We start from the raw sequence: 9,174 nt of genomic DNA, 5'->3' as shown, positions 1-9,174 counted from the left end.
TCACGGATGAATTGCCTTGAACAACAATAAGAACAATCTCTTCTCTCCACACCTATCACTTCACTTCATTTTTAAAGCATTTCTAAGCTATAATAGAATCTCTAGGAATAGAGCCTCAAACACAGGTGCAAAACTAACAACAAGAAAATGCTGCATTCTGACTCTTTAAAACTTCAATATTTTAGTATTCCTTGACCTTGAGATACCTGAATTCAGCACATGAACTTATGTAGCCCTGCAAACCTAACAGTAGGACCAGAATAAATAAGAAGCAGCAAAAAAGTGAAAAACACTATTATCTGCTAACTCTTAAAAAGAAAATTGCTCCCTATCACTTTCTGCAAGACAAATTTTCTCAGTGGTTATATCATCTCTGCCCACCCCCTCCCCCCATCCATCATTGTTCTCTCTCCTCCTTGGTTTTCCAAACTTCTCCCTTCTTGATACATAAGCAGGTCTGCTTAATCCTTTAAAATACGCATTCTATTGTGTGCCAGTCTGAACTTGACACAGAACTTTCATCTGTGAGCTGTCTGAAGAGGATCAACAGAGGTCTTGGCAGTAAATAATAAAAAGTTCAGCACATGCAGTTGGAAGTATCCGGAATACAGGTGTGACCTAAAAATGTCTCAAGTGTGAGCAACGTAGGCTTATCTCTTGACAAAACATAATTTATTCTCATCAAATTATCACTTGACAAGAGTTTATAGGACTGATGCCAAAGCTGAAGCTCCAATACTTTGGCCACCTGATGTGAAGAGCCGACTCATTGGAAAAGACCCCAGTGCTAGGAAAGATTGAAGGCAGGAGGAGAAGGGGGCAACAGAAGATGAGATGGTTGGATGACATCATGGAGTCAATAAACATGAGTTTGAGAAAAGTCCAGGAGATAGTGAAGGACAAGGAATCCTGGCATGCTGCAGTCCATGGAGTCTCAAAGAGTCAGACACAACTGAGTGACTGAACAGCAAACAACAAACAAATCAACTATGAAAAGGCAGGAGAGCAGCTTGGATCTGATGCCATCTTCAAAGTCAGTATTGAGCCTAGACTTACAGGCAGCATGTTATCAGCTCTATAGCTCACTATCATTGAGTTCCATGAATGGGATTTGTGCATTTGTTCAGTATCTTGCGCCCATCTCAGTAGTTTCTGGACTGGATATCCATAACAAGTTGATACGTAGCAAGGCCAATAAACACAGCTGGTGGAGGTTTAGGGATAACAAGTACCATGGAAAGTGTCCATGTAAGACAAAGAGCTCTACTTGGCCCCAGAGATCCAGACCGTATCTTGACCAGCTATGTCTATGTATTATTAGCATTAAAAGTCAGGGGTTTCACAATCTTCCATGAGAAAATTGTACTGAGTTTGCATAATATGATAAGCAAGACAAGTTAGAGTCTATAGTCAACTCCAATGATACATAACAACCAGAGCATGCTGTGCTTATCCAAAAATCAGTTCAATTTGGCTTTGGATTATGGCACTTGAAAAACAAATAAAGCAAAATTTACTTAACAGGTTCACAGTTATGCAATTGACTAATTTAGATTCAGGGCCCTGAATCTAAAATCCAGGTCTTCTCACTCTCATTAAGATGATCTTGTATTTTTATCAGATTACTGTCAATTTGTCAACAAATTCTAGTATTTGACAGAATAATAAATTAGAATAGATGTGGTTGCAAAGAAAGGAAGAAGATATAGTCTTGGGGTTCTCAGAAAAGTTAGATCCTACTTAAATAGTAACAGAGGAGAATGAGAAAATAGGCTAGAATGTTTCATGCAGAAGGAATAAAACACACCTACTCATTTGGGGCTTCCCAGGTGGTGCTAGGGGTAAGAAACCCACCTGCCAGTGCAGGACACATAAGAGACATGGGTTCAACCCTGGTTGGGAAGTTCCCCTAAAGGAGGGTATGGCAACCCACTCCAGTATTCTTGCCTGGAAAATCCCCAGGGACAGAGGAGCTTGGTGGGCTACAGTCCATGGGGTTGCAAAGAGTCAGACATGACTGAAGTGACTTAGCACGCACTAATTATTTTAGTTAATTATTTAGCTATTATTATGCTTTAGCAACAGGCCTTCCCTGGTGGCTCAAACAGTAAAGAATCTGCCTGTGAAGCAGGAGACCCAAGTCACCTGCATGACTGCAAGACTTGGCAAATCAGTTTATTTCTTAAAATTCTGTAAGTCCATGAGTCTTATATATGACATTCCTGTTGATTATTACCTAAAAAGCTTAAGTCTGAATGTGGGATTCTGTCACAAACATTCATGTAAGCCAACTGTTCCTCTTGCAGCAACCTCCTCTGAAAAAGCAGACAGAGAAGAATTGATGTGGCTGGAAGTCTAAAGCATTTTATGGAAGAATCTGAGTTCAGCAGAAAATTTTATCACCATGTTTCTTTTCTAAAGATTTCTATATGCATGTGAATGATAAGAACCAGAATAATTAGATCACATTTAACAGTAATGCAGGCATTATAGACTCAAGGTAGTGTGAGTGATAGCTGATATTTATACCCTAAGAATTATAAAATAATTTTTCTACCTCTTCCCATTTAATGAGCTTCTTCTTCACATATCCATTGGGTTTTCAACCTCTGACAAGTGCCGCTATGGAAAAGGAAAAAGTGAGGGGAAAAAATGAGCACTCCTCAAAGTTTGAAAAGCTTATTAACACCAACAAATTTCACACCTGATTTTTTTCTCACGTAAGTATTAAATTTCAGCAGAATTTATTAACTCAGTTCAAAAAACATTCCCAGGGACACGGCTTCTTCCTATCTTCTGGCTTTGCATCTTTGATCTGTTTTCTTTCAACTATACGCTTATTTCTCATTGTCACAAGTTAGCTACTGCAGTTCTTTGTAGGACAAGCAACACATTGTAGGAGTCACAAAAGTGTTGAGCAATAGAAGAAAAGAAAAATAGTTCCTCCTCTGTCAGTATTTACCAGTGAGAAAAAGTTTCCCCAAAAAAACTCTTCAATAGACCTTCTCTCACATCTCATTTGTCAAAATTACCTTAAATGTCAATGATAAAAATCATTCACAGTCAAGGACAATGGTTAATACCCATCAAGATCCATTTCCTCCTCGTGGAGTTAAGCCAGTTTACATGTCTGCTTGCATTCAAAGGAAGAAGAATAACCAAAAGTATCTTCTCATTTGATGTTCCTACTGACCATCCAGCAGCTCTGCCTGAGTACTTTGCAGCAAACCTCAAGCATGTCATTTTTCCCATAGATTAGCATGCAACCTACTAAGGACACCATGCCATAATTACACCTCACAGAATTAACAGTGACCCAGTGCCAATGCAGGAGACATGGGTTCAATCCCTGGGCTGGGAAGAACACTTGGAGAAGGAAGTAGCAACCCACTCCAGTATTCTCACCTGAGAAATCCCATGGACAAAGGCACCTGGCATGCTACAGTCCATGGTGTTGCAAAAGAGTCAGACACGAATTAGCAACTAAATACCACCACACCATTTGATGAAGGATAAAAATTCCAAAGAGCAAGACAGGATGAAAATCCAAGAGGTCAGGAATCACAGGAAATGACTATGATGTGAAGTATGGAATAGGAGCTAACATGGCGAAGTGTGGAATAATTAAAACCAGCAGCTGTAGCAATTTTTTAAAGTTATGTAAGAAACACAGATATGGGAAAACCTGAGACCAGATATTATTGGCAATTTTATTAGTGTGTAAATGTTACCATGTGACTTTATTTAAATAAGTTAACAACCTGTACCTTCATGCACCATCATGCTTCCTTCCTCCCCCCAAAAAAGACTCAGACTAGATTTAGCATATGCCATCACTTTTAAGAACATTAAGATACTTAAGTGCTAATGTTTCATTATTATGACATGACCTCACATGGAAAAGGTGCTAAACAGCACTTAAACAGCATTTTTAAAATGAAAATTGACGTTCACGGAAGTGATCACCGACAGCCACAGTGGTACCAAATCATGGATTAGACATTTAACTTGGAGCAGAAACAAAAGAAAAAGAAAAGCATTTTTAAAACTTTAAGATAGTCAGAAGAATTGATGTTTTTCAACTGTTTTGTTGGAGAAGACTCTTGAGAGTCCCTTGGACTGCAAGGAGATCAAACCAGTCAATCCTAAAGGAAATCAACCCTGAATATTCATTGGAAGGACTGATACTGAACCTGAAGCTCCAATACTTTGGCCACCTGATGCTAAGAGCCGAATCATTAGAAAAGACCCTGATGCTAGGAAAGATAGAAGGAAGGAGGAGAAGGGGATGACAGAGGATGAGATGGTTGGATGGCATCACCTACTCAATGGACATGAGTTTGAGCAAGCTCCGGGAGTTGGTGATAGACAGGGAAGCCTGGCGTGCTGCAGTTTGTGGGGTCGCAGAATCAGACATGATTAAGTAACTGAATGATGACAACAAAGATAGTCAGAAAGACATTTGTGAACATGTTAATAATAGGTTTGTCCTCATAGGCACTGTGGGCATCCAAGGTAGGCTTTGGAAAGTGAATCGTTAAACTAACAGAGGTTTTTTGATGGGCTGTTCTCAATAGTTAAAAAAACTTGAGGTTTGGAATCAGACAAACTTAAGCTTGTATGTGCTCATTCGCTTTAGTCGTGTCTGACTCTTTGAGACTCTATGGACTGTAACCCGCCAGGCTCCTCTGTCCCTAGGATTTTCCAGGCAAGAATACTAGAGTGGGTTGCCATGCTCTCCTCCAGGGGATCTTTCTGACCTAGGGCTGGAACCTGTGTCTCCTGCTTCTCATGCATTGGTTAGATTCTTTACCGCTGAGCCACCAGGGAAACCCTAAACTTAAGCTTATTCCTGGCTTTACTGATCACTAACTTTAAACACATTACCTAATCTTTGCGAGGATCAGTGTACTCTCGTAGTAGGAGGACAGCAATGTAGGAGTCTTGGATACTTGGAAAAGAGCTAGAGATGATGCCTAGCACAGTGGTGACCACACCAGCCAAGAGTGAGAGCAGTAATGGAAACAGAAGTAGTGTTGGTGGCGGCAGAGGTTGTGCATGGCTAGAGGTGGTGACAGAGGAAGAAAGTGTCATAAAGCCATGTTAGCAACCATACAGGGCATCTGTTAACATATCATTGACTATATAGAAGCAATATACTACTGAATAAAGAATAGTCTCTATATATCAGTGAGAATTATCCTTTGATAAAATGTTCTTAAGAAATGCCATGAAATAGTGAAGGAAGAGGAGAATACCTCCATAACCACTCAGATGATTCCATCAGGGAGGTGATAGACCACTTCTACATAGAATTTCAGGCAAGAACTATGGAGTGAGATCACTGGACAGGTCAGGGGAATATTAATTAAGGCTTCAAAAGTAGCACAAGTTGTGACATGAGGGATGAATTAGAGGTATACTTAAAAAGAGAGAGAAATCTAATATGCAATAGAGCAGAAAGACTGAAACAGGACAGTGTGGAACTAAGAAATATTTGTCCTTTGAAATAATGCCATTTGCAGCAACAAGATGCAGCTAGAGATTATCATACTAAGCAAAGTAAGCCAGAAGGAGAAAGACAAATACCATATAATATGTGTGCTATATGATACAAATATCATATAATTCAACTTCTATTTGGAATCTAAAACACAAATGAACCTATCTATGAAGCAGAGAATCACAGACATAGAGAAGAGATGAGTGGTTACCAAGGGGGAGGGGGAGGGGTTTGGGGAAAGAATGGAGTGGGAGATTGGAGGTAGCAGATGTAAGCTTTTATATTAATGTACAAAATGGATAAACAAAACAAAATCCTACTGTATAACAGAGAAAACTATATTCAATATCCAGTGATAAACTATATAAGAAAAGAATATACATATATATAACTGAGTCACTTTACTGCAGAAATTAATACAACTTTGTAAATCAACTATCAGTTCAGTTCAGTTCAGTCTCTCAGTCATGTCCGACTCTTTGCAACCCCATGAATTGCAGCACGCCAGGCCTCCCTGTCCATCACCAACTCCCGAAGTTCACCCAAACTCATGTCCATCGAGTTGGTGATGCCATCCAGCCATCTCATCCTTTGTCGTTCCCTTCTCCTCCTGCCCCCAATCCCTCCCAGGATCAGAGTCTTTTCCAATGAGTCAACTCTTCGCATGAGGTGGCCAAAGTATTGGAATTTCAGCTTTAGCATCAGTCCTTCCAAAGAACACCCAGGACTGATCTCCTTCAGAATGGACTGGTTGGATCTCCTTGCAGTCCAAGGGACTCTCAAGAGTCTTCTCCAACACCACAGTTCAGAAGCATCAATTCTTCGGTGCTCAGCCTTCTTCACAGTCCAACTTTCACATCCATACATGACCACTGGAAAAATCATAGCCTTGACTAGACAGACCTTTGTTGGCAAAGTAATGTCTCTGCTTCTGAATATGCTATCTAGGTTGGTCATAACTTTCCTTCCAAGGAGTAAGCGTCTTTTAATTTCATGACTGCAGTCACCATCTGCAGTGATTTGGGAGCCCAAAAAAATAAAGTCTGACTCTGTTTCCACTGTTTCCCCTTAAATCAACTATAGTTCAGTTTTAAAAAGAAATAATTATTGTTTTTCAAGCAAATTTTTCTCAAGTCTAAAAGTGATATTCTCCACTAGACTCATTATTACTTTCTCCATAAGTTATTAAATTCTCTGCCTCCCAGTTCTGCTTTCCTCACTCCAGTAATTCATTAATAATTATTAGACACAAGGTTTATGAAAGTAGAGCTGCTTTGGAAAGCTGGGTAACAAATCACTGCTACCTAAGGGAACGGGATGGAATAGCATAAAAGGACAAGCTGCAAAAATATAATTTATAAAATAATGAGACACTGCTCTACAAAAACATTGTGCTTAATGTCACAAAAGTATTATTCCAACCTCTCTGCAATTATATGCTACCATTTACAACTTGAATTTCTCATTCTAGACAAGCTTATTTTCACCAAACTACTACCAAATACCAGAATTGCCATCTTGTTTTTTCTTGTTTAGTTAATAATTGTTTTATAAATCCTTCTTTTGAGTCCCATTCTCTTTGTGGAGTCTTTCTTGGTCATTTCAATCCATGCTAACCTCTCCTTAGTTCCTTTTGTGTGGTATTTGATTCAGCCATTAGACATTTACCACACATATTTCTTTGCTCTCTTGTAATCACTTTTCATTTCAGTATGTTCCATGTTCTCAAGTAAGCATCTTGGGGATGAGGTCTATGTCTTAATACCCCTGGTATCCATCACAGTTGTGTTTTATTTATTTATTATGTTTTAGCATTTCCATGAGATTATTCATTATATTGTCCCAAGCACAATTTTTAAGGTAGCTTTCCTGTTGCTATTTTAGTCGCTAAGTCGTGCCTGACTCTTTGTGGCCATGTGGACTGTAGCCCGCCAGGCTTCTCTCTCCATGGGATTTCCCAGACAAGAATACACGAGTGCGTAGCCATTTCCTTCTCCAGGGAATCTTCCTGACCCAAGGACGACATCTCCTGCGTCTCCTGCATTGGCAGGTGGATTCTTTACCACTGAGCCACCTGGAAGCCATCACAGTATGCTCTTCCAAATGGAGTGACAGTGGCAATGACCCTGAACCAAGAAACAAATTTTGATTTAAACATTTGTACAAGACAAAGGGCAGAATAAAGGATATGGCAATTTGTGTTGTAAGAGTCTTGAATCATCCATGAAATGGTAATCTGTGAAAAGTTAAAGATTCGTATTGTAAACTTGAGAACAATTGTTCAAAAAATTAAACAAGCTCTGAGGAGACCAAAATTGAAAAAGACACATGTATCCCATTGCTCATTGCAGCACTATTTACAATAGCTAGAACATGGAAGTAACCTAGCTGTCCATCAACAGATGAATGGATAAAGAAGTTGGGTAAATATACACAATAGAATATTATTCAGCCATAAAAAGGAATGCATTTGAGTCAGTTCTGATGAGTCCTATTATACAGACTGCAGTGAGTCAGAAAGAGAAAGACAAATATTGCATTCTAACACATATACACGGAATCTAGAAAAATGATACTGAAGAATTTATTCACAGGGTAGCAATGGAGAAACAGACATAGAGAATAGACATATGGACATGGGGAGAGGGGAGGAGAGGGTGAGATGTATGGAAAGAGTAACATGGAAACTTACATTACCATATGTAAAATAGAAAGCCAACGGGAATTTGCTGTATGGCTCAGGAAACTCAAACAGAGGCTCTGTATCAATCCAGAGGGATGGGATAGGGTGGGAGATGGGAGGGAGGTTCAAAAGGGAGGGAATATATGTATACCTATGGCTGGATTCATGCTGAGGTTTGACAGAAAGCAACAAAATTCTATAAAGCAATTATCCTTCAATAAAAAAATAATTAAAAGAAAAAAGAGATATCAATATTGGAGATAAAATGAAAGCATATTCAATACAGAATTAGTTCAAAAGATGGGAGAAAAAAAAGAAAATGGACCCAAGAACAGATGAAACAAATAAAAAACAAATATAAGATGCTAAATAGAAACAAAACCATATAAATAATTGTTACTGTAAATATTTTAAACATTTTGATTTAAATACAGTGATTTTCAGGTCAGATAAAAAAGGCAAATCCAAGTGTATGGTGTCTAGAAGAACCTCACTTTAAATATAAAAACACAGATTAAAAAGAAAAGGAGAGAACAAGGAGGTAAATACTAATAAAAGAGAAAGCTACAATGACTACATTGATATCAGAAAAAGTAAACTCAAAGCGTTTGACTGTGTGGATCACAATAAACTGTGGAAAATTCTTCAAGAGATGGGAATACCAGACCACCTGACCTGCCTCTTGAGAAATTTGTATGCAGGTCAGGAAGCAACAGTTAGAACTGGACATGGAACAACAGACTGGTTCCAAATAGGAAAAGGAGTACGTCAAGGCTGTTTATTGTCACCCTGCTTATTTAACTTATATGCAGAGTACATCATGAGAAATGCTGGACTGGAAGAAACACAAGCTGGAATCAAGATTGCCAGGAGAAATGTCAATAACCTCAGATTTGCAGATGACACCACCCTTATGGCAGAAAGTGAAGAGGAACTCAAAAGCCTCTTGATGAAAGTGAAAGTGGAGAGTGAAAAAGTTGGCTTAAAA

The sequence above is a fragment of the Bos indicus x Bos taurus genome, chromosome 8, assembly GCF_003369695.1.
Source record: "Bos indicus x Bos taurus breed Angus x Brahman F1 hybrid chromosome 8, Bos_hybrid_MaternalHap_v2.0, whole genome shotgun sequence".
In the NCBI taxonomy this organism is placed as follows: Eukaryota; Metazoa; Chordata; class Mammalia; order Artiodactyla; family Bovidae; genus Bos; species Bos indicus x Bos taurus.
This window is presented reverse-complemented; position numbering follows the sequence as displayed.